The sequence below is a fragment of the Episyrphus balteatus genome, chromosome 4 (genome assembly GCF_945859705.1).
Source record: "Episyrphus balteatus chromosome 4, idEpiBalt1.1, whole genome shotgun sequence".
In the NCBI taxonomy this organism is placed as follows: domain Eukaryota; kingdom Metazoa; phylum Arthropoda; class Insecta; order Diptera; family Syrphidae; genus Episyrphus; species Episyrphus balteatus.
In genome coordinates this window covers 19,966,588-19,992,329 of record NC_079137.1, presented here as the reverse complement: position 1 = coordinate 19,992,329, position 25,742 = coordinate 19,966,588, and the positions used below count along the sequence as shown (strand labels likewise).

Genomic DNA, 25,742 nt, shown 5'->3' with positions numbered 1-25,742 from the left:
TATTATGTTGTTCATAAAATATTAATTTATTTAAAGTTTTACACCACTAAAACGATATAAATAAAAAAAAAAAAAAAACAGAAGAAAAAAGCCACACCGCCGTGTTTGTTTACGTTTTGCGAAGTGCGAAAGGAACAAATAAAGAAAAACAGAGAAAGCACTACCTTTCGACAACCGATGTCACTCGTTAAAAATTTCCTTTTTTCGCCGTCTAAAGTTATACCGCTAGTAGAGCTAGAAAGAAGTGGAATCAATTTTTTTCAATTTGTGTATGGAAAAGTCGAACGAATAGCAGTCCATATATAGTAGGTCAATGCCCGGTACCATTGACCTACTATATATGGACTGCTAGTCGTTTGACTTTTCCATACAAAAATTGAAAAAAAAATGATTCCACATCTTTCTAGCTCTACTAGCGGTATAACCTTAGACGGCGAAAAGAGGAAACTTTTAGTGAATGACATCTGTCGTTAAAAGGTAGTGCTTTCTCTGTTTTTCTATAAAAAAAAGAAAGAATTCTTTTTTTAATTGGTTTTAAATCATGCATTTAATCTTTTGATCTGATATTATATATAACATTTCATTAGTTTTTAGTATATCTATTAATAATAATTTTAAAAGTATATAATTTTTTTACCACACCCAGGAATCGAACTTCGTATCTGCTTGGTGGTAGTCCATCACTCTACCCACTCGGCCATCCTAGTATATTCATTAATAAAATCAAAAATTTAATCAGTTCAAATAGCAAAAAAATGTCCGAGCTAAATTATTCCATGTCAAAACCAAAAATTGTCCGAGCTAGATTATTTAATATCAAAACCAAAAATCAAATACAAAACTTGGTAATTTCTGTAAGGCTTTTATAAATTCATTAAACAGGCTTATAAGAAAAACAAGCTTTCTTCGTTTAAGTTTCTTTAAGAGTATTTAAACAACTTATTAGAAGTTGTTAAACAAGTCCGAACTTCTATAAGCAGTCAAATTCTGAAGAAAGCTCAATACAAGCTGTATACAAAGTATATCCTGCGAGATTTCAATTTACAGAAGCTGTTGTGCTAGTTGGGTAGCGACTAACTTGAACTACCATTTTTGTGCATAGAAACTATGGCCATCTACATTTTTTTGCTACAAAAATCAATATCATCTGTCTTTTTTGAAGTCTACTTTTTGACGTATTGGAAGAACGAAGAATTCTTTCAGTAAAAAAAAGTATTAAAATATTTTTTGTGCAAAGATAAATGTCGGGGAAAATAATTGAACCATGTTGGAAAAAGGTTTTTATTTAATTTATTATTATTCGAAAGTTATTAAAAATTAGAATTAAATCGTTCAGTTCACAAAAAAAATGAAATTTTCTTTTTTCAATAATTTCCTTTTTGTTTTTTTTTTTTTTTTTTCAGATGCAAATTTATCACATATGGAATCGTGTTGGATGGAAGGAGGGCCAAATGCATCAACAACACCATCCGCAACAGCATTATCACACCAGCATCAACAACAACGTAAAATTATTAATATTTTCTGCAGCCTACAAAACAATTTATAAAGTTTTCTTCTTCAGTAGGTACCTAATATCTTTGCAATTTTATGCTTACGCTGAGGACTTTTTTTTTTTTTTTTTTTTTGACGGGAGGAAATCTTCAAAAGACACTTGGCAGTATTCGACACCACGTAGTGTGGGACTCTTAACCACTAAAACCACCTCTTTATCAGAACCAATCTTGAGAGATCGACATCAGATTTTTCTTTCTTAACTTTGTAAAACCACTTTCGGAAAAGTTTAAACTTTTAATACTTTCCCATGTTTTTTTAGACCATAAGCTCATGAGGCTTGGTTCTTCTTAATCTCCGAACATGGTTTCTGGTATTCAAGACGGACACCATTTCAGAATTGGTATGACTTTGCAGTCTCTGATTATGCGATACAGTGTATTTTTTAACAACTTCTGTAACCGTTTCTATTTGTAAGTCACGATGTAGATCGCTATTTCTTATGTACCAAGGTGCATTAACTATTCCACGAAGGACTTTGTTTTGGAATTTTTGGATGATTTCGGTATTTGTTTTCTTTGTACAGCCCCATAATTGGATACCATAGGTCCAAACAGGCTTTAGTACTTGATTATACAGCATTATTTTGTTTTGGGTTGATAAATCAGAGTTGTTACCAAGTAACCAGTACATTTTTCTATATTTCAAGTTGTAGGATTTTAATATTTCATAGTACTGTCTGGGAAGATCCCTTTGCAGTTTGTACTGAAGTCTCTGATGCCAAACCTTGTCAAAGGCTTGAGCAACATCTAAGAAAATAGCTGAACATACTTGTTTTTCTTCTAAAGGCTTGGCCACACCGGAGGGTACGCGGTAGAGGTACAGGTAACGGTACGGGTATTTGTATGGAAAAAATTCCAAACTGACACATCAACGTTCGGGTGTAGAATTTTTTTAATACAAATATCGTTGCCGCTACCCGTACCACTACCGCGTACCCTCCGGTGTGGCCAAGCCTTAATGCTTTTTCTATTACATCCGTTATTCTATGAACTTGGTCTATCGTAGAATGTTTATTTCTAAAGCCAAACTGATGATTTGGGATTAACCTTCTTTCTTCTATAATTTTGCTAAGTCTCTTCAGAAGCAGTTTTTCAAAAACTTTTGCCATAATTGGTATAAGCGATATTGGTCTGTAAGACGTCACTTCTGTAGGTGGCTTACCTTGCTTGGGTATGACAATAACTTCAGCAATTTTCCAATGGTGTGGGACATACCGTTGCTTAAGGCATGCATTTATTATATTGTAACGATGAATTACTGAACTACTTTTAAGATAAAAGTCTGAACACACTACCTACTACTGCAAAGGTAGAAATGTGAACGGACCTTTAATAAATCAAAAAACTACCTACCCTCTGAACACATCCCAAAATATCCAACTATATAGACTGGAAGTATGAAGCGCCCCCTCTTGGAAAGGAAGTTTCGAGAAGCAAAGACGAGAACCTTCGAAGACATTCTCGAATCTCGAAATTCCGGTATAAAAGGGCAGCGTAAACACCGACCGGACACAGTTTAATCTTGAAAGTGAAAGAGTACAGTACAAAGTGAAATAAAGTGTTGCGAATTGTTAGTAGTAAATAAAGTGATTTAAAAGTGTGTTTGTTTGAGCGAATAATAAAAGTAAATTGAGTTGAAATAAAGTGTGTTCTTATTTGAACGGAAATATAAGTGGAAATTAAATAAGTTTTATTGTGAACCCGGAATAAAACATTACAATATATTGGAGTTTTATGAAGGCTTTGAAAGGCATTTCTTTAATAACCTGGCAGTAATTAGATCGTAACCTGGTGAGTTTTTATTTGATAGTTGATGTAAACACATACTTTTTATTTCTTTTAATCTTACAATTAATATTTCACTTTCATCTATCTTATCAACAAACTGAAAGCTATTTTCAGACGCGTTTGTTGGGTATGGCTTAAAAACATTCGCAAGATGCTCCGCGAAAAGGTTAGCTTTTTCTTTTGGGTTACCGATCCATTTCCCATCTTGAGATTTCAAGGGCGAGTTTAGTAACTGCGGTCTTTTCAGGCGCTTGGCTGCTTTCCATAGCGAAAAATCGGTTGAAGCATCAGTCGTTAAATTCATTAGGAATGTACTGAGTGAATCATTTTTGAATTTATAAATTTGTTTTTTAAGATTGTTGCTTATTCGGTTAAACGTTGTTTTATCATCTGGAAATCTAGTATTTTGCCATTTTCTTCGAGCTTTTCTTTTCTCTATTATCAACTCTCTTATCTCTAAAGGATATTTTATTTCATTTTGTCTTCTTTTAGAAAATGTTGGAAAACTTTCTTCAGCGGCCTGTTGCACATCAGCAATAAATTGTTCCACTTCATGGTCAATTTGCTCGATTGTATCCATGGGAGATCTTAAATTTATAAAACTTAAAAGCCTTTCTCTAAAATCACTCCAGTTTGTTTTCTTATTTACAAGCTTTGGATTACTTTTTTCTATTACTTCCGATTCACTTAGTGATAGAATCACTGGAGTATGATCTGATGACAAGTCATAATTACCTTCGACACTAATGTGATTTCGTTTGATTCCTTTAGCTACGAAAAAGTCAATAAGGTCTGGTATTTTGTTAGTATCGGAAGGCCAGTAAGTAGGCGACCTGGAGGAATAGAATTCGCAATTGTATTTACGGCCTGCTTGGAAAAGTCTTTTGCCTTTTGTTGATATAAGTCTTGAACCCCAATGGGTGTGTTTCGCATTGAAGTCTCCACCAACAAGAAAGTTATGCCCAAGAAGATTTAATAGATCTGTATAGTCATCTTCTGTCGGGGAGCGCCTTGGTGGGCAGTATATAGCTGCTATCTTAAACTCTTTCTTTTTCATACCAATACTAATAGTTGTTACGTGGCAAAATCGCATCCACCTCTTGCCTTGTCAGCTGGATGTGGAGTGTGGTAACATGAATAGTTTTCTATTACATTATCTAGACTTTGCCCATTGGAGAAATGAGTTTCGGACACCAGGCAAATATCTATATGTTCTAGATCTAAAAAGATTTTTAATTCGGATAAGTGTTGTAAAAGACCGTTTGCATTCCATGTAGCGATTTTAAGTGTTCTGTCCATCATTGTTTTTTAAGAGCGACTTTTTCGCTTAACTGTTTGATATTCAAATCCTGTTTATCAATTCTTTGGAGAATGAGGTGTAGCATTTCTTTTATGGAAGTCTCTTCATTCTTCCGCACATTTTTTAGAATCTGAGAATAGGCTTTATTTTCATCGATTTTACTTTGAACAGCTTTTTTAGGCGGTTCATTCTTAGTATTGTTTTCAGCAGTTAAATCGGTATTTACAGTGTTTCTGGGTTTGTCTCTAGCAGATGTATTTTTGCTTCTGAACTCTTGGAATTTTTTGGCAACTGGGCAGCCTCTATAGCTTGCCGGGTGATTACCCTGGCAGTTCACACATTTTTCTTTCTGATCTTTGCTCATCGGACAATTTTTAGTTGCATGTTTTCCTTCGCACTTTACACAAGCAAACTCGCGGTTGCAGTATTTTTGGGTATGACCAAAAGCTTGGCAACGTTTGCACTGCGGAACAACTTAAGATTTTCGGAGTGGTTCAATTTTAACAGCTATGCCCAAGATTGATCTTACTTTATAAATCTCCTCGACACTTTGCTTACTGTCAAAAGTTAGCATGAATAAAGGTAGTAACCTCTTACTTGTCGTCGATTCTCCAGAGGAGTTTTTAATTGTCTGATTCTTAAATAGATTGACTGCATCAGAGATACCCAAAAGAGATGAGAAACTTCTGACGTCATACGGGTTTGCCTACAAGCTGCGGTAGACATTTTTGGATAAGTATGCGTGAAAAAATATACATTTTTGGCTATGTATGCGTGAAAAATCGTACATTTTTGCTTAGGTGTGCGTAAAAACACCGTGGCTACACTATATGTGTTTTTCACATTTATTCACGAATACAAAAGAGATTACAACAACACGAAATAAACAAATGGGTTTTGGGGGGTAAAACGTACGAAAGTTTCCCATCTCCTTTGGGTATCTCTGGACTGCATCAAGGGCTTGGAAGCCTTTTTGTACAAGATCTTCCACTACTTCCTCGGGAGAGCACGAGGAATGAAGACCTCTGGCTACTACTTTTATTGGCCTTGTAGCTTTGTTCTCATATGAGTGCCATTGAATTTGGTGTTTGCTCAGTTCTTCAGTGACAGATCTATACTCGTCGGCTTCTTCGACTGTGACTTTCCAGTTGTCTTTGTTGTACGATATGTAGGTATTTGCAAGCTTTTTTAGTACATTTTTCTATTATTTTCTTAAGATCTCCAAAAATTGGAAATCCTGAGATCATAATTGGTGGTGGTGTAATTTTTTTGCTGCCTTTAGCGTGAGAATTTGATTTAACAACAGCTACCACATTATTCGGTTCTTTAGTTTCTGTAAACAATTCTTTATTATTTTCGATTTTAGAGATTTTCTGATTTCTTAAACAAATCTCAGGACTCCCGTTTGGTTTACGTTTCTTTGTGATACGCTTATTTTTCTTTTTCTCAGTTTCAAACAAGAGCTCTTCTTCATCAGTTTGATATTCACGCTCAATATATTTTGGACTTAACTGAAGCGTGGACTCTGAATCTTTCTTGTCAAGTAAGGAAACTTTCTCTTCGAGTTTTTTCACTTGCAGCTGAAGACTTTGAACAAGAACTTCAGGTTGTTTTCTTGCCGCTACTTCAATTTGCCATTCTTCAAAGTAGTTCTTTGATTTTGATTGGTCTATCTCTTTGTCTTCGATGGAACTCTGTTGATCTGTAATGTCGATCTCTTCATTTTTCTTGGTCCCTTTTTCGCTAATGTGTTTAACATCGATAGTATTGTTTGGGGTTGTCGGTGATGTAACCCCTGAAGTAAATTTGTTTGGGGGAGTTCTTTGCATCTTTGAACTCCGTCTCTCAATATTTATAAGCAATAATTGGTCCTCCCCAGAATCCATAGGACCGACCTCTAAAGAGAGTGGATTTACCAGTTTAACTGGATTGCCACCTGGGGTATTTAATCTAGTCGTTTTGTTCATTGCCATAATTTTTTTACTTGCGATATAGGTACTATAGGGCAAGTTTAGGATTCGTAAAAAAAATCGAACTCGAGATAACAATTTTACATGACATTACGATGATGGAGAATGCCAAAAAAGTGGGTCCGGCAATTCTGTCTGTCTGTCTGTCTGTCTGTCTGTCTGTCTCTATCTGGAGCTGCAGCCTAAACGAGTGAAGTGATTTTCTTCAAACTTGGTAGTTAGCAGTTTTTGGTGATTCCCTAGAGGGGAAATTGAAATTTTTTTTTTATGACCAAAACTAACGGTACCTGCCATATAACGGAAATAGAAAAGTTAATTTTTTTCAAAAACGGCTCTAACGATTTTGATTAAAATTTTTTGTGTAGTACAACACATAAGAGCCAACTTTTTAAATAAAAAAAATATTTTTTGTACCGTTATTAACGGTACCTGTCATAGAACGGTTTTTTTCGTTTCTGAATATCTCGTACAACATTAACCCGATTCAAATGAAAATTTTTATACAAAAGTGTGTAAGTAAAGATAATATTAAAATTTTAGAAAATTTTCAAAAAACGCATTTTTGGTTTTTTAAAAAATATTTCAAAATTTTTTTTTGAAAAATCAATTTTTTGAAAACGGATCAATGAAAAATTTTGAAATTTAGTTTTAATGTGTAAATTAATTATTTCTTCAAAATGGCATCCCAACTTTTTTTTTGAAAAATGTTAAAAAATTTTTATATATAAAAAACTATTTTTTTAAAAAACGGCTCCTACAATTTTCGAAAATTTTTTTCTAAAAATACCTTTTTATACAAGAAATAAAATGGCATTTTTTTTTTTTTAAGATAATTTAAAACGGAGTTTAATTAATTATAAAAACAGATTTAATTTTTTATACTACTTATGAAATTTCTTCAAAATATCAAATTTTTAATTTCTTGAATAAAAAGCTTTAACATTATAGTTACTTTAAGCATAAGAGCAAGTACGTGCGACCCCAGTCGTGCAATTTATTAACTTTGTTTACGTACCATAAATAGATCTGTTACTTCTATCTATAGTTTATATTCAGCCGCCCCACAGGGTACAGACGCTGACCAGTGTGCCGCACAATATGTGTCAGACGCTCTTGGATTTAATTGTGAGCTGGTGCATTCAGAGCGATATTTCTGTTCTTTTGCTCCTAGTTCCTGAAAAGATAACTCAGGTGACTCAGCTCGTGGATCGAATGGATCCAACGCTCGTCGTTAGTTGGATATCCAGCGGGCACCGCGAGGAGGTGACGATGCGATTTTGCCACACCAAAAAATAAACTTGAAGAAAAAAAATTTTTTTTTTCTAAAATGATATTTTTGATATTAAATTTCTCAGAACATATTTGCTCAACCAACTTAAATTAAAGACTTAGTTCAAGAACAATATTGTAGCTTTCGAAAAACATATACAAAATCAAAACGTCTTTTTTCGATGTTTTTTAACAACTTTTTCCCCATTCTAAGTTAAAATGCCCTCCCGTGTATACAAAAATGCTTATAACTCAAAAAAGGGATCAGGTACGATTTTGACATATTTAGAATCCTGAAATCAGTCCGAAGAATCCTGCATCATTACTTTTGGGGTCCATTTTTGTAAAACCTGCCGCGTCTTCAAGATCACCGTAAACGAAAGGATAGGTTTTTCTACTATTTTCATTGATAAACCTATGCTAAAACGTATTCTACAAACGATTGCCTTTAAAGTATTATTCAAGCTTGTTTCATCTTTTAAAAAACCAGCACTTTACTACTTTAAAAACATGATCTCTATGTGTGTGATGTTCAAATAATTTTCATATTATGTTTGTAGCACATGTTACTTGTCAGTTAAACTTTATACTGTGTAGTTGTAAGAAATTTATTATTTAATTTAAATGTAACAATAATTTTTGTAAGTTTTACTGTATTGTAAATAATTTGTAAACATTTCTTAAAATATTTATCAATGCTTAAATAGAAACCATTGTTCACCTGATGATGTCCATATACATGGACGAAACGTTGTGACAAAAAGAAAATATTTGTTTCATTTGACCTGAAGCCCGTTCCCCAAAAACTTATATGTATAAGTACATAAAAGGTCACCAATATCAATAGACATTTTTATTTCCGTTATTTATCAAATATTCTCAACAATGTTATACCCTTTTGAAAAGAGAATTGAACACACTAACTTTTTAGGTAACTGGCGGAATATCGTAGTGACGTAGTGAATTTTTTTTACACTACGGTTCATTGAATTAGGTTCATGTAAAATTTTTGACTTTTTTTGCTGGGCAAAAAAGTGATAATAATAAAGTGACATAATAAAATAGGTCGGATTTCTAAAGTAAAACATTTTTATTTCCGTTTTTTTTATGAAATATTCGAAACAATTTTATACCATTGTAACAGGGCAACAGGATGAGAATTTGGGATAAGGATTGGGAAAAAGGAAGACCGGATCGGATAAGGATAGGGATTTTTGAAACGAAATAGGATAGGAATTGGAATGCGCAACGGACGAGACCATGGCATGCTGGCGGAGCACGGCTAAGCTCGCCGGATTAGGGGGGGATCTTGTCTTGCCGGTACGCCTCACCTCGTTACAAAAACAAACATCATGCCAACTTTAACTTTTTATCTCATAGCAATAGTTGCGGCTCTGAGGGTGTCTGCAGATGTCGGGGCAGACGGGCCGTTCCCCCACCACACCTGGAATCGGTTTGGCCATTTTGGTCCGATTCCCCTTGGACCGATCAACCGCTACTCCATCATACTATACCATCCTTTCTTAGCGGGCCCCTCCACTCCTCCTGTCAAATTTTCTATTTAGCAATGCATTTTAGAACCTTTTGGTCCCATTCAAAAACGGTACGTGGCGTGGCTCACAATAATAAACATTTTTATTTAAAACAAGAAACATTAAGTATTGAAATTTGCACTGTATGACTTGCACCCGTGTAACTCCATTTGAGTTTACACTAAATGCGACACAAAAAATAAGTAAAAGGGTAAAATTACAACAATAATTACGTATTTGACCAAAAATAAACAATTTACAATGAAAATATGATTTGAATATAAAGATTTAAAAGATTTTAAGAAATACCAAGATGTGATGCAAGTCGACTCTTTCGTCGGTGGACCTTTGCATCCACACTGGGGCTGTCGACGTCTCTGGAATTTAAATTCTGTCAGAGAAGTGTCACTCTCCCCTTCGCACTTCAGCGACACAATAATTTTAGGGTCTATATTTCGAGCCCAGCCTCGCCCGAACTTTCAAATTCGCAATTTTGCACCAAATATTAATTACCCTACCTATAAAGCGCTTTTTAGGTGGTTTGCACCTCAATTGGGGTGATAAAAACAAACTACTATCGTCGGATGAAACTGGTTCGCCCTTGTCGCTCCCGTACGACGACGTCACGCCCTACCCGCAACACCCTTTTGGTTTCTTAGCACTTTAGTTAAAAATTTAAACAATAAAACATTAAATAAAAACAATTTAAAATAAAAATTATGCCAACGCTCAAAATAAATAATTCAAATTAAACGTCTAGTTGCGTTTTTCAATGATGGCCGCTCTTCTGGGCATCCGGTTGGCGATTTTGATAATTTTGGGTTCGTGCCCTCGATGCCAAAAGCTTTCGATTTAAGTTTTTATATTTTGATTCGAAGTGAACTTTCGACTTTCGAATTTTCGCACTAATGTTTGAATTTTTAAATGTAGGGTTCGGTCTCGGCTTTTTCGGAGTTCAAATTAGGTTTTGTTATAGGGTGATTATTCACAATTACTTCTAGTTTTATTTTTTGAAGATTCTTAGACTATCTTTTATAACTTAAATTTCTAAGTACTCATCACTTCATTTTTTGTCACAGCTTCTCGTGCACCTGACTCAACGTTTGTTTTGCGCCCTTTATGTTGCTTCTTCATCCGGGCGACGCTGTCGTCGTCGTCGTCCTGCCTCTTTGACCCGAACCCTATATTTTAATCGGTTATAGCTCTAACTTATTCAAATTCTTAATTTTTATAACTCACCACACAGTTTTGATTTTTGTTTCTAAACTTTTTACGAAAGTTTCTTCGAATTTTCAGCCTGTACAGAACACTAAAATAAAATAAACTTACAGCACTGAAAACTTTAATTTAAAAAAAATCTACTATCTTACACTTCACTCTCAACGGCTTGATTTAGACACTCCGACTATCTGTTTGCAACTATGCCTAGTACTTCTGGTTCGCATTCCTACCGCTACCTAAACGTACCAAAACCACCACTATTCCTTTGTTCAGGTAACGTACATGAACTCCGTTGGTATAGAGGCACCTCGATTTAGCAGGAGCCGTCCCTTAACGTAACCCCCCGTTGCGGATAGCTTTGCCTACAAATATTGTTTTAGTGTGTGTATCCCCCAAAAGTAGCTCATATCCCCACTACTTCGACATGTTCGAATCCGAAAGCTTCCATTCGATTCGGAGTCATTCGGACTTTTTGATTCGAACTCCATCTGTCAAAACCAAAACTCAGTGTAACATGGAATAAAAAAAATTAACTTGAACAGATGCGAAGCGTTGTTTTATTTCTTTTAATCATACTTTTATTTCTCCTTTATAAATTAATTAATTAGTTTGGAAACAAAATAAAATAAGTAATAAAGAACCAAAGTCCTTAAAAAAATCCCACAATAACTTATCAAATCAATTGAACAACCTGCGTTTTATTTTTGTTTTTGTCCGATTCGCAACTGCACAAAAAATAACATGTCGGCTTATCCTTGAACAGGAATTAGCAAGACGCTGCTCAAAGATAAATCCTAAGGAGATATATTATTCCGACGAATACTACGATGACGAGTTTGAGTATCGGCACGTTGTCCTGCCCACATGGAACTTGTAAACTTGTCCCAAAGACACTTCTCATGTCGGAAAATTAATGACGAGCAACTGGTGTGTACCAGTCCCGTGGATTGGTGCATTATTATGCTACACAAACCAGGGCTTCCGTAGACCGATCGAACCAAAATAAAACAATTCCAATCCAACGCCATTGAATCTTCTGAGACAGTAAGTATGTAAGGTCGCCAAAAATCAAGAGTGGCGCTCTCCGAATGCTAAACAATCTTTACCCAACCCCACCGGCTATCTCGAGAAAAAGAAGGTAATACGCAGAAGAACAAATCTTGTATTTTCTCTCTTGTTTCTAATTTTTGAATAAGTTCAGTCACATTCCCTCTTTTATCATACTATTCAAAGAACTCAAGGTGCCAAGGAACGGCGAGCAATTTATCTTCTTGCCTTTTTGGGTGTTATACATCTATTATTATTTTGTTGCTTACAAAAAATTAATACCACAAGGGAGTTATGTCTTCTCGAATCTCAGACGTTTGAATTCATTTAGAAATATTTTTAGCGAAATTTTATTTTGATGCAGAGGCTGCCGTAACAAACCTCCGGATAGGTAGAGCTCCGGGAGCTTTACGTAAACGGTGACAGGCTGCCTTTTTAGTAAAACATTAAACAACGTGGGGAATGAACCCACTTAACCCCAAGCCGGGCTATAAAATCCTTGCGTTTGCTATCATCAGTATAGTATTTTGCCACTTTGGCCCTTTAGCCTGCTTTTTCACAATCCTTTAGTGCTTCACGCTAAAACTTAAAAACTTTATCTATGCTAGTCTCAGATCTCATTAAATTTTCCAGTTCCCTGAACTCAATAGACTTCGCTATCCGAATTTCGTGTGGAAAGTTGATCGAGTCATTTAAATGCAGTTTGTGGTCTGTGTGACTTCACGTTTTGATTTCCTTTTTGAAATTTATGAAATTTCATAAATTTGACAGAAACAAATAGAGACTTACACAGTGGACGACATAGATATCACAGGGTTAATTAGGTTTTATTGCACTATAGGTTATTGCACTTTCGTTACTTTCGGGTTGATATTGAAATATGTGGGAGGTTTGTACTTCGCCACAAAATTAAACTTAGGGCATAGATGACTTAAGCACCGTATTGGATTTCGATCTTAATAATTAATATTTCAAAAAAAAAACAAAGTACAGTGACATCTTACAAAACCACTAATAACGAATGTATAAGCATAAACCCACTTGACAAAAACTATTATAACCTAATGATAAACATACATTTTTCAAAAAACTATATTATCCTGAACAAAATTTAAGCACAATTAGGGAGTATGAAGATAAAAACAATTTGATCTCGACTACTCTGAACAAAAAAAAATTTAACTTAATAAAATTGACCTAAATTAAGAAAACACTGAACAAAAAATATGATAAATTAAAAACACTATTTGATACAACTACCAACACAATCAATAATAAATTAAACTAACAGAAAAATAAATTAACAGAAACTATAAAAATTAACTCAAAATTAAATAAAACTTACTATATACTATTTTTATTACTAACTAAAACCTATTATTGCATTCTTAACCTACTATAAATTAACAAAGATATTACAGGTTGTCTGAGGGACTTCACTGATTTAATAAATTAACAAATATATCACAGGTTGTCTGAGGGACTTCACTGTTTAAATAAATTAACAAATAGCATGCAATAACAGACTGACAATTAATACATAACTCTAATAAAATTCGAAAATGCATAAAAGAAACTATAACAAACTCTGACATTGAAATAAATTAAAAACTCTAATAAACTCTGAAAATAATTTGAATAAATATTTACTAATAGGAACAACAAACTCTGGACAGTACATTTATATCACCGATCTATAGTTGTTATTATTGTTTGATATCCTTGGCATGGAAAATACCAATCTTTTTTCCTGCTAAATTTTCTAGTTCGTAACTGTTTTTACCTACTGCTTTAACTATTCGACATTTAACAAATTTGGGACATAGCTTAGCGGACAAATACTTGGATGTGTCACTTAAGACAAAATTACGTCTGTAGACTTCTTGACCAGGAACATATTTAACATTTCGAGTACGCATATTATAAACTTTATCACTCTTTTCTTTCGCTTTAAGGATGCCTTCTTTTATTTTGTCGCGTATACACTGTAGTCGATTTTGTCTTGGTAGAATCAACAACTCACCATCGTCGACTACACTGAGTTTTTGAGTCAGTTCATATCCGCTTCCGTGAGTCATCATATTTATTCCAAATAGGGCAAAATAGGGTGACACACCGGTCGCTGAATGAACTGAACTCCTCAACGCTCCGGCGATGTCGCTAAGATGTAAATCCCAATCGCGTTGGTCATCTTTTAAATACGAGCGTATAGCTGCTAACAAGGTTCTGTTTACTCTTTCAGAGGCGTTAGATTGCGGTGCATAATTCGCGGTACGAAAATGTCGAATACCGTATTTTTCCAAGAGATTTTGAAAATCTTTATCAAGAAATTGCTTGCCATTATCGGAGTGTATGATTTGCGGTACACCGAAGGTATTGAAAATTTCGTTTCGAAAAAACTTAATGATGCTCGTGGTATTCGCTGACTGTAAGGCTTTTAAAAATACAAATTTCGTAAAATGCTCTAACACTACAAGCACATACGCATTTCCTGACTTAGATCTTGGGTAAGGACCCAAAAAATCAACATACAATTTCTGAAATGGACGATCTACACTGAAGGTACTAGTTATAGGTGGACGTAAAATTTGACTAGTTGGCTTGCACTGTTTACATATAGAACATTTAGCGACATAATCCTTAATTTGAATGGTCATGTTTGGCCAGTAAAAATATTGCCTAATTCGATAAAGTGTTTTCGCTACTCCTCCATGCGAAGCTTGAGGTGGATCATGGGCTCTTTTTACTATTCCATCGGTTAATCCCGATGGTACCCATAATCTCCAATTGTGTTCATAAGTTGGTTCTTCTACCCATGCCGCAAAAGAACGCTTATAAACAAAATTGTCTTCTACTTTTAGATCTGGCAACTGGTCCTGATTATCACGAATCGCTTGAATCAACTCTTTATATTCCTCTGACTCGAATTCTTCTGAGTCAAGGTCAACCAAAGGAGCAATGTCTCCAATCTCGATACTGTCTACGTGTGCCCGAGAGAGTGTATCTGGAACGACATTTAATGTTCCTTTCCGGTGCTCTATGTCGAAGACATAACCCTGCAACTCCAAACTCCATCTGGCCAACCTCCCACTCAAGTCTTTCATGGTCATTAACCATTTGAGGCTTGAGTGGTCGGTAATGACTGTAAAGTCCATGCCTTCGACATAGGGCCGGAACTTTTTTATCGCCATTACCGCTGCCATACATTCCCTCTCGGTCACACTGTAGTTTCGCTGACACGAATTCAATTTCTGTGAGAAGTATGCTATTGGAACTTCTCCCTCTTCGTCGTTTTTTTGAAACAGAACTGCTCCGATTCCAGTATCAGAAGCATCGCATTGGATGTAGAACCTTTTTTTAAAATCTGGGTGAGTTAGAACCGGAGCCTCGGTTAAAACCCTTTTCAGCTCTTCAAAAGCCAAAACTGCCTCATCCGTCATTTTAAATTTCGCCTTTTTATTTTTCAGTGTATCTGTTAGGGGCGCGGTCAAGCTGGAAAAATCTTTTATGAACCGCCTATACCCTGCTAGTCCAAGTAGCCGGCGAACTTGTCTCTGATTTTTCGGCATCGGAAAGTTTACAACCGCTTCGACCTTCGCTGGGTCGGTTTTCAACTTCCCACCACCAACTATAAAGCCCAAGTACTTTAGTTCTTTGAAACTTTTTTAGGTTGATGGTGAGATTCGCCTTCCTTAAACATTCAGCTACTTCTTCCAGCATGGTGACATGAGTCTCAAAATCCGGTGCAATAATCAACAAGTCGTCTAAATACACGAAAACGTTGTCCCTGAGTCGTGCAGGAATCACCTTATCCATCAAGCGGCAAAGTCTTTGAGCTGCATTGCACAACCCAAAAGGCATTACTTTGAACTGGTATAAGGTTCTCCCCGGTACCGCAAACGCAGTTTTTTCCCTACTCTCTTTCTCCAGCGGTATTTGCCAAAAAGCATCCTTGAGATCTACACTACTTATGTAGTAAGTATTAGGTAGCCGACTGATAAGCCCCTCGATATGAAGGAGTGGGTTTGCGTCCTTTTTGCTTAACTCGTTGACCTTACGAGAATCCAGGCAAAAACGATACTTTATGGTACCGTCAACTCCTGGTTTCTTAATAAGGACAACAGGCGAGCACCAAGGACTTTCACTTTCCTCTATAACGCCGAGCTTAAGCATTCGGTCTATTTCCTGGTACAATAAGGTTTGTACCGCTGGCGAAACAGGATTTTGACGCTGCTTGACAGGCTCAGCATTTCCTGTATCGATGACGTGTTCCATTAAAGACGTTTTCCCGAGACCGTGACGGTCATAGTCAAGAAATTTCTGCTTGACCGACTCCAACTGTAAACGTTGCTCTGGTGTTAGGGGATGAGTATCTACATTGCCTGCTTCTTCTACTGGAACCGAAACAGAACTGACGATGTTTGGAGCGATCTGGAAAATCTTCCAAAAATCTACTCCCAGGTATAATTCTTGTTCCAAATTTGGTACCAAAAAGAAGGTGACAGTTTTAATTACATTTTTATAAGAGACTTGGGTTTGGACTTTCCCTACTATGGCCTGATTCTTCCCATCAGCTGTTTTGACCCCCGCTTTATATGGAAGAATCGAAAATCCAACCGATTTAACTAACTCTAAACATCCTTTTCCCAGAATGCTAACACTGGCCCCACTATCGAGCAAGCCTAGCATCTCCTTACCTCCTATCGTCACTCTGGCATATGGCCTTGGATCGGTATTAATGTCCAAAACCGTAGACGAAATCCTTCTTTGCGTATCTTTTCTTAACTTGTACCTATCTCTTGTTTTCTGAACTCTTTTCGAAACCTTTGGACCATCTCCGTTAAAAATTCTATTTCTCGCTAACTCGTATTCTCTTATCCTAACATGTAAAGGTTTTATTACACTTAGTTTGACTTTTTCTTTATAAATTTGTTTCTCCTTTTCATGCTTTCTATCTAATATTGTTATTTGTTTTTCTTTCGTAGTGTCTAATCTTTGGATGGGGCTGTTTGAGTGGAAGACGACTCCCCCATCGTCTTCGCATTCCTGAACGGGTTTCCCGGATGACACACTGGACATTTGGGGAGAAATTACTCCCTCTTTTCCACACCCGAAGCAGAACACCTTCCAATTGGAAGACAAACAATTTTTAAATTTGTGGCCTAGCTGTTTGCAATTCCAACAATCCAAGGATTTGGAATCGCTTGGCCCACGAGATGTGTTCGGTCTAGATCCCGGATGTCTAAACGCTGCCAAATGCTCTGCCTGATGAGATCCACACTCATCGTCATCAAACTCTAGCTCATTAGCCATGTAACGACCCTGTGGTCGATAGTTTTTCGAAGCTTCTTTTTCGACCCGATCACTATCTGAAAACGCATATTCGGCGTCCTTACACGCAGTCCGCAACTGATCGAGAGTGAATAAGGATTGCGGGTAAACCAGCGCTCTTAACTTCTTATTCAAGTTGCGCTTCAGGATCTGTACCAGCTCAATTTCCGGAATCGGTACCCTGAGCTGAGACCTAATTCTGTTTACGGCGGTGAAGTATTGGTCACATGTCTCAGCAGAGCCATGCTTCCGATCCATCATATCCCTAACTAACTCATAATCGGATCGCGAATTTTTATATTGGCGCATCAAGGCGTCACGGAGCTGTGGCCAATCGGGACGGTAAAATGTTCGCTGGAATTGCCAATACCACTCTTTCGCAGCACCGGATAGTAGTAGACGGAATTCCCTTAGAACCTCAGCCCATGGGCATGCATAATCGCTCTGGAGCATCTCTACTTGGAAAACGAATTCTTCTACCGTGAGTTTTTCTAAATCTCCACTGAAATTCACTCCCCATTTATCTAACGTTCTATAATTTTTAAAATTCATACCACAGAAATGATGGTGTGAACTACCTGGTGGCGGTAGATAGTACCCACCATGAGGCTGTGGTATACCTCCAGACCCTTCCTCGAAGTCAGGTTCGGACCTAGTGTCGCGGAATGACCGTTGATTGCCCCCTCTAGGATTCCCTACCGGAACAAAAGGTCTAGAAGCAGGATTTAATTGTGTGGAATTCGCAACTCCTGTATTTGGCTGCGCTGCAGGTAATTCATTCGTACCCCTTATCTGATTATGACAACTAGCTCTTACTTCCTCTCTCCCATTTGAACTGGCGGTACTACCCCTACCATTTAGTTCTTCAAAATTTTTCCTCATCTCTACCATCAGAGACTGTGATAACTCACTTCTTATTGATGAAGTGTATCGCTCACAAGCACTCATTACCGCTTGGTTTATGGCCGCAATAAGATCGGTTGGAACGCCGGTGTTATTGGCATTTGCGCTCCTTTGATTACCCTCATTTGACCCTATTTCCCTATCACCCTGATTCCCAGAATCCTTTTCGGACCCAGTTGTGTTCACCCTTTGCTCTCTTGTTACCCCCCCTGAGTTGGCATCGTTGATGGTCAACTCACTGAAGGCTGGTGAAACAACTGTGTCTGCCGTACTGCCCGTTTGGCTACCTGACGGTGGAATTGGTGGTGGTGGTACGGAAAACATTATCGGAACTTGATTCCCCTCCCCTGTATTTCCACTCAACTTAGGGTCGGCTGTTTTTGGTGGAGAATGAGTAATAGGCATTCTTTCAATATTGCTTTCTAATTTTTTTAATTGAGAGCGAGTGGTCGCTCGATTTTGATTGTATATTAACTGGTCTCTTTTCTCTTTTTCAGAGCTCATTACCACAAAAACTTGCGAACACAAATTAACTTTGCTCTCCAATCAACACTAACAATTCTAAAAACACCAAAAAGAAATATAAAAAAACTATACTATTTAAAAAACTATGTATTTACGTATATCAAAAAAAACTATAAATGAAATCTGTAAATATTTTAAGAAAACTTACACCTAAGAACTAACCTATGTAAATTATATCTAAAATTTTATATTTTTTTTTGTAAAATTTACTCTTAAACCCAAAATTATATCTAAGTATCTAAATATGAATCTATAGTATCTATAACTCTTACTCTAAATTTTTTTTTTTTTTTGCTTTAGTATTTTTAAATTTTTATTTTTTTTTTTATTTTTTTTTTTTTTTTTATATCTTAACACCTAAATCTAACAAAAAAATAACTAAACTTAACTATACCCAACACCGTAAACAAATTTTGAGCTAAAAATTAGAAATATAAAAAAAAACGTTACCTATACAAACTTAAACTTTAGACTTTTCCTTTAAGATTCTTTGACTGTACTGAAAACGATTTCTCGGATATTAAAATCCACTTTTTCTATTTTATAAAAAAACTAAACTGTTTAATTTATTTAAGTTAATATGACAAAACTGAATTTGACACATATAAGTCTCTTTAGACTACACCGGAAATACGAAAAAACTCGATACCACGACATAAACCCACACAAAAAAATTTTTAAACAAGTTTAAAATTTTAATCAAAATTTATTAATTTAGTATTAATTTGTTTTTCATAAACTTTTGGGAGGAGCTTTGGGGCGGCTCTGGACGGTATTCATTTTGACTTCGACGATATGACGTATGATGTGACGTAGCAGTGTACTTTTCTTTTTAAATTTTCCCTTAGTTTTCGCAACTTAAAAACACATAAAAAAACGACAATTATACACACACGTTCCATTTGATGTTGCTATATGAACCGAAATTCTTCGTCGCAATTGATCGAGCGTTCTCAAAAGCTATCTCGATCAAGACTTACGTTTCCTTCCGACTCAGATTGCAACCGCAAATGAAACATACACGGGACATTAACTACCCTTGCTATCGGATTCAAGTTTTCGTCGCAATTTGATAGGTCCGTCTGTGACCTTCCCGTCAATGACATACGAAACCTTCCATCCGGTAACAAGTGCATTTAAACACTAAACATTGTCAATTCTATTGATTTTCATTGACATCTTCGAAACACCTTGTCGCATTCGATCCAGTATGCTTGGAGCTTTCCAAATCAAGACTTACAAGATGTTTCGATGGTGTCAGTGACTACCCGTAGACTTGACTGGACAAAGGACAATTCACAAGGACTAACTTCGGACTTTACGTTGGGCGCCATTTGTAACAGGGCAACAGGATGAGAATTTGGGATAAGGATTGGGAAAAAGGAAGACCGGATCGGATAAGGATAGGGATTTTTGAAAGGAAATAGGATAGGAATTGGAATGCGCAACGGACGAGACCATGGCATGCTGGCGGAGCACGGCTAAGCTCGCCGGATTAGGGGGGGATCTTGTCTTGCCGGTACGCCTCACCTCGTTACAAAAACAAACATCATGCCAACTTTAACTTTTTATCTCATAGCAATAGTTGCGGCTCTGAGGGTGTCTGCAGATGTCGGGGCAGACGGGCCGTTCCCCCACCACACCTGGAATCGGTTTGGCCATTTTGGTCCGATTCCCCTTGGACCGATCAACCGCTACTCCATCATACTATACCATCCTTTCTTAGCGGGCCCCTCCACTCCTCCTGTCAAATTTTCTATTTAGCAATGCATTTTAGAACCTTTTGGTCCCATTCAAAAACGGTACGTGGCGTGGCTCACAATAATAAACATTTTTATTTAAAACAAGAAACATTAAGTATTGAAATTTGCACTGTATGACTTGCACCCGTGTAACTCCATTTGAGTTTACACTAAATGCGACACAAAAAATAAGTAAAAGGGTAAAATTACAACAATAATTACGTATTTGACCAAAAATAAACAATTTACAATGAAAATATGATTTGAATATAAAGATTTAAAGGATTTTAAGAAATACCAAGATGTGATGCAAGTCGACTCTTTCGTCGGTGGACCTTTGCATCCACACTGGGGCTGTCGACGTCTCTGGAATTTAAATTCTGTCAGAGAAGTGTCACTCTCCCCTTCGCACTTCAGCGACACAATAATTTCGAGCCCAGCCTCGCCCGAACTTTCAAATTCGCAATTTTGCACCAAATATTAATTACCCTACCTATAAAGCGCTTTTTAGGTGGTTTGCACCTCAATTGGGGTGATAAAAACAAACTACTATCGTCGGATGAAACTGGTTCGCCCTTGCCAACGCTCAAAATAAATAATTCAAATTAAACGTCTAGTTGCGTTTTTCAATGATGGCCGCTCTTCTGGGCATCCGGTTGGCGATTTTGATAATTTTGGGTTCGTGCCCTCGATGCCAAAAGCTTTCGATTTAAGTTTTTATATTTTGATTCGAAGTGAACTTTCGACTTTCGAATTTTCGCACTAATGTTTGAATTTTTAAATGTGGGGTTCGGTCTCGGCTTTTTCGGAGTTCAAATTAGGTTTTGTTATAGGGTGATTATTCACAATTACTTCTAGTTTTATTTTTTGAAGATTCTTAGACTATCTTTTATAACTTAAATTTCTAAGTACTCATCACTTCATTTTTTGTCACAGCTTCTCGTGCACCTGACTCAACGTTTGTTTTGCGCCCTTTATGTTGCTTCTTCATCCGGGCGACGCTGTCGTCGTCGTCGTCCTGCCTCTTTGACCCGAATCCTATATTTTAATCGGTTATAGCTCTAACTTATTCAAATTCTTAATTTTTATAACTCACCACACAGTTTTGATTTTTGTTTCTAAACTTTTTACGAAAGTTTCTTCGAATTTTCAGCCTGTACAGAACACTAAAATAAAATAAACTTACAGCACTGAAAACTTTAATTTAAAAAAAATGTACTATCTTACACTTCACTCTCAACGGCTTGATTTAGACACTCCGACTATCTGTTTGCAACTATGCCTAGTACTTCTGGTTCGCATTCCTACCGCTACCTAAACGTACCAAAACCATAAACAAAAAATACCAAGACTGGAAACTCGGCGGTCAACTGACGTTTGCCTACAAGCTGCGAGGTGTGGTGAATGTCGTGAACCTATCGTTGTGTTCGTGTCCGATGTGTGGTGAATGTCGTGAATCTATAAATGTGTGCGTGTTAACGTCATTTACCAACGTGGTGGCTTTCACATATATTCACAGACAGCACTGTACACAAAAGGGTTTTGGGGGGAAAGACGTACGAAATTTTCCAGTCTTGGTATTTTTTGTTTATGACCAAAACCACCACTATTCCTTTGTTCAGGTAACGTACATGAACTCCGTTGGTATAGAGGCACCTCGATTTAGCAGGAGCCGTCCCTTAACGTAACCCCCCGTTGCGGATAGCTTTGCCTACAAATATTGTTTTAGTGTGTGTATCCCCCAAAAGTAGCTCATATCCCCACTACTTCGACATGTTCGAATCCGAAAGCTTCCATTCGATTCGGAGTCCTTCGGACTTTTTGATTCGAACTCCATCTGTCAAAACCAAAACTCAGTGTAACATGGAATAAAAAAAATTAATGTCGAATTCCTTTCAATTGAAAAATCGAATTTTCGGCGATCTCGAAGCGAATTTTTTCTGAAAATCATGTTCCATAGAAAAAAAATTCGCCTCAAACGAAGCAGAATTCGAATTTTTTTTAATCCTTCTTTTTTGAGAGATTTACACGGATTTGCACACACACTTGGAACATTTGACATTTCTCAAACGTCAGCTGAAAGTTTTCTTCGTGTTGTTTGTTTATTTGAGAAAACCAACTTCAAATAAAGAGAAAATTTTAATTGAATATCGTATTTTTATTGCGGAAAAATATGAAATAAATAAAAAAAACAATGTGCGATCAAAATATATTTTTTCCTGGCATAGTTCTTGTGAAAAAGTCAAATTACTGTGACTTTTCTTCTCGTAATTATCGTCAGAAAAATTTTTCTCTGTAAAACCACAGCATACGGCCAAAATAATAACCTTCTACTTCATCTTCACTCAGATCTCAATAATAACTGCAATTTCCCTTTGATTCTGATTAAAATAAATCTATATTACCGAAGAAAATAAACAAAATTATTGATCAAAGGAATCTCTGGTTTTATTTTGCAGAAATTGTTTTGGTTTCAGCTTGACGTTTGTGTAAAAATTGTTGTCAAATGACACACATACAATCGCAAAAAGAATTCGGTCTGTTTTCATGTTCCTTTTTAACAACCAAAAATTCCATTTTTTTGAGGCGATTCAAAAAATTGAAAGGAATTCGACATAACTTGAACAGATGCGAAGCGTTGTTTTATTTCTTTTAATCACACTTTTATTTCTCCTTTATAAATTAATTAATTAGTTTGGAAACAAAATAAAATAAGTAATAAAGAACCAAAGTCCTTAAAAAAATCCCACAATAACTTATCAAATCAATTGAACAACCTGCGTTTTATTTTTGTTTTTGTCCGATTCGCAACTACACAAAAAATAACATGTCGGCTTATCCTTGAACAGGAATTAGCAAGACGCTGCTCAAAGATAAATCCTAAGGAGATATATTATTCCGACGAATACTACGATGACGAGTTTGAGTATCGGCACGTTGTCCTGCCCACATGGAACTTGTAAACTTGTCCCAAAGACACTTCTCATGTCGGAAAATTAATGACGAGCAACTGGTGTGTACCAGTCCCGTGGATTGGTGCATTATATGCTACACAAACCAGGGCTTCTGTAGACCGATCGAACCAAAATAAAAAAATTCCAATCCAACGCCATTGAATTTCAAGTGCCGAAATACGATGTACTCAGTAATACCTACAATCTCTGCTAGGTCACTTCCAAAGTAATTAACATGATTTTTATTTTGTAACACAGTGTAATTAAGGCGGTGAAAATAAGTTACGAATTCTTGTAGAGGTAAACGGGAAAGAGAACCCAAAAAGTAAAGTTAAAATGCTGAGAATCCACGAAGTGGTCCAGTCAAGGTACTTTTTAGATAATAAAAGCTATTGACATTAGCGCCTGCCTGGCGAGGTATCTAATGTTTTTCTTAGAGATACACAAAGCTCTCAACCAACTCTATGTATTAACTATCAAAAATCTTTTTAATGGTGTCAAACATACGGTGTTTGATCAGAAATCAATTGGGGCAGTTTACTTTAACAATCAATTTTGTATTGAAATTCACAGTCTCAACAAAAATAGAATTTAATGTATTTTTTTAAGTTATTTTTTCACAATTTTTGACTCTAAATTCGATTATTTCAAAAACTATTGACAAAAACTATTTCAATAACTTGATTTGAAATTAAAAATTAATAGTAAAATTCTAGCTTTTTAAAAAGTGCTTGTATTTGACTGTTCTACAAAATTCCGTTACTATTTTTCACCGCCTTAGTTATCGTGTACTTATTTTTGCACTTTTGGAGGTTTTGTTCTCCTTCACTCCACAAAAGGGTAAACAAAAATTTACTCCGGAGTAATTTTAGTACTACTGTGTACTTCGGACTTATTCCACATTCTTAGTCAGATTTACACCTATTTGCACACGGACTTGTACACACACTTATGAATTCGGAGTTGACATTTTGTTTGAAAAGTGTTTCTTTTATAGCTTTTTGTTATTAACAAAAAGGACCATTATGAATGTATGTTCTATTGTATTATATTCCGCCAGATTCATTTTTTCCATTATTTTCGTTAATTCATCACTATTTACAACTTTTTCCAAAATTTAATTGAAAACTGAATGTTTCAGCCTTTATTGAAATTCCACTTTGTTACCCCTTGAAAACCCCCCTTTTCCAACTCACAATATAAAAAGTATACTGCCCATAATCTCGTAAAGGCTCTAACTACATTTTTCATAATTCTGAGTTATACAAGGAAACACTTAATCTATTATTGCAATCTGAGTATAGAAATTAAAATTGGAATTTCCAAAATGAAGATGCGCAAGTTGTGTATCAAGCAATCAAATTGCGCGCGCGATTTCATTGCTTGATAGACAACTTGCGCATCTGAAATTTTGGGATTTTCGCTCGGAGATTTTTTTTTTTTGAGATTTTTTCCTGGAGATTTTGTCTATACCCAGGTCTGTCTTGGGGATTTTGGCTTTGGGGATTTTATCTTTGGGATTATGGGTTTTGGTCATTCATCACCAACCCGCGAATGGCAACTGATGCTATATAATTCTCAATATAAATACCAAAGTTGACCTCGTTGCGCTATTGCTAAACAAATAACGTTATGTACAAATAATGGTCGCTGGCAATGGCCTACACAATCTAATAAATCGAGCCTTTAAATATCAGGATGCTGTTCTAATAAAACGTATTCAAAATCTATCACCGCATAAAAATCTTCAACACATTATGTTTATCGATTATGTGAGATTTGGCCCGCATCAAATCACAGTGAATAAGAAACCGAAATTTCTGCACGTATCCGAAATCACAAAAACTGGCAGGTATAATACCAAGTAGTCTTGTGTTATCATTTGTTAACTACATATTTTTAATCTTCATGCCAGGAGGACATCATTGGAATTCGGAGCGACCCAGAGTGCCCTAGAGCTCACAACGAACAAACCTTATGTAATTGACTGCATCCAGAAGAATTTCTCTGAAAATACTGGAGCCCAAACACCTAAAACGATTTGGTGTCTGTTTAAATACAATAAACCAAGTAATGCGATCAAGTATGATGCGCAAAATGTATCAACTGAATATTATGTACATATTTTATAAACCACTTTTGCAATGAACAAAAAGTATTGTTTAAATATATTGATAAAGTATGAACTTAGTTGTTAAATAAGTATAATAATACTTAGTTATTTTTTCAATAACTAACAACCACAGATTGAGTGATTATAAAAATTCTTGAATTAAATTGTTCGAATGTTTTTCAAGTTTAATTTCTGTCTCTTTTACTTCACATCGGTGCATTTTTTTATGATGAATATTTTAGTATCTCTGGCACGGATTTTTCTCCCTTTATCAGAAAAAGCTTTAGATTGTTTATATGTTCACGAAAATTTCAAAACCAACAACCTCAACGACTTATCGTGGAACAACTTACTACAAAACCAGTACATTTGCGATTACTTTTTCAGAAGCAATATTTTTTTTTTATTCAAAAACTAATTTCCGACTTTTTCGAAACAACTTTTTTTTATTTTCATTGTATTTGATGAAAAATATTTATCGATTGCAGTAA

The 25,742-nt window shown here is 35.9% G+C and overlaps 3 long non-coding RNA genes across 4 annotated transcripts; 2 read left to right on the top strand and 1 right to left on the bottom strand.

Moving 5' to 3' along the window:
- Positions 1-9,387: 9,387 nt before the first annotated feature.
- On the bottom strand, positions 9,388-10,987 carry LOC129920312 (uncharacterized). The gene is made up of 3 exons (XR_008773239.1): positions 10,786-10,987; positions 10,655-10,724; positions 9,388-10,596 (listed from the first exon to the last, which is right to left on the bottom strand). It is a non-coding gene; the product is annotated as an uncharacterized LOC129920312 (long non-coding RNA).
- An 87-nt stretch (positions 10,988-11,074) lies between these two features.
- On the top strand, positions 11,075-18,630 carry LOC129920310 (uncharacterized). Its single transcript, XR_008773236.1, has 4 exons — positions 11,075-11,774; positions 16,669-17,495; positions 17,574-17,784; positions 18,415-18,630. It is a non-coding gene; the product is annotated as an uncharacterized LOC129920310 (long non-coding RNA).
- Positions 18,631-22,041: 3,411 nt separating this feature from the next.
- LOC129920309 (uncharacterized) lies at positions 22,042-25,428 on the top strand. Of its 2 annotated transcripts, XR_008773235.1 has the most exons (3): positions 22,042-24,169; positions 24,616-24,990; positions 25,054-25,428. It is a non-coding gene; the product is annotated as an uncharacterized LOC129920309 (long non-coding RNA). The 2 variants fall into 2 exon arrangements; XR_008773234.1 differs by having other exon boundaries at positions 22,042-24,990.
- The last annotated feature ends 314 nt before the right edge of the window (positions 25,429-25,742 follow it).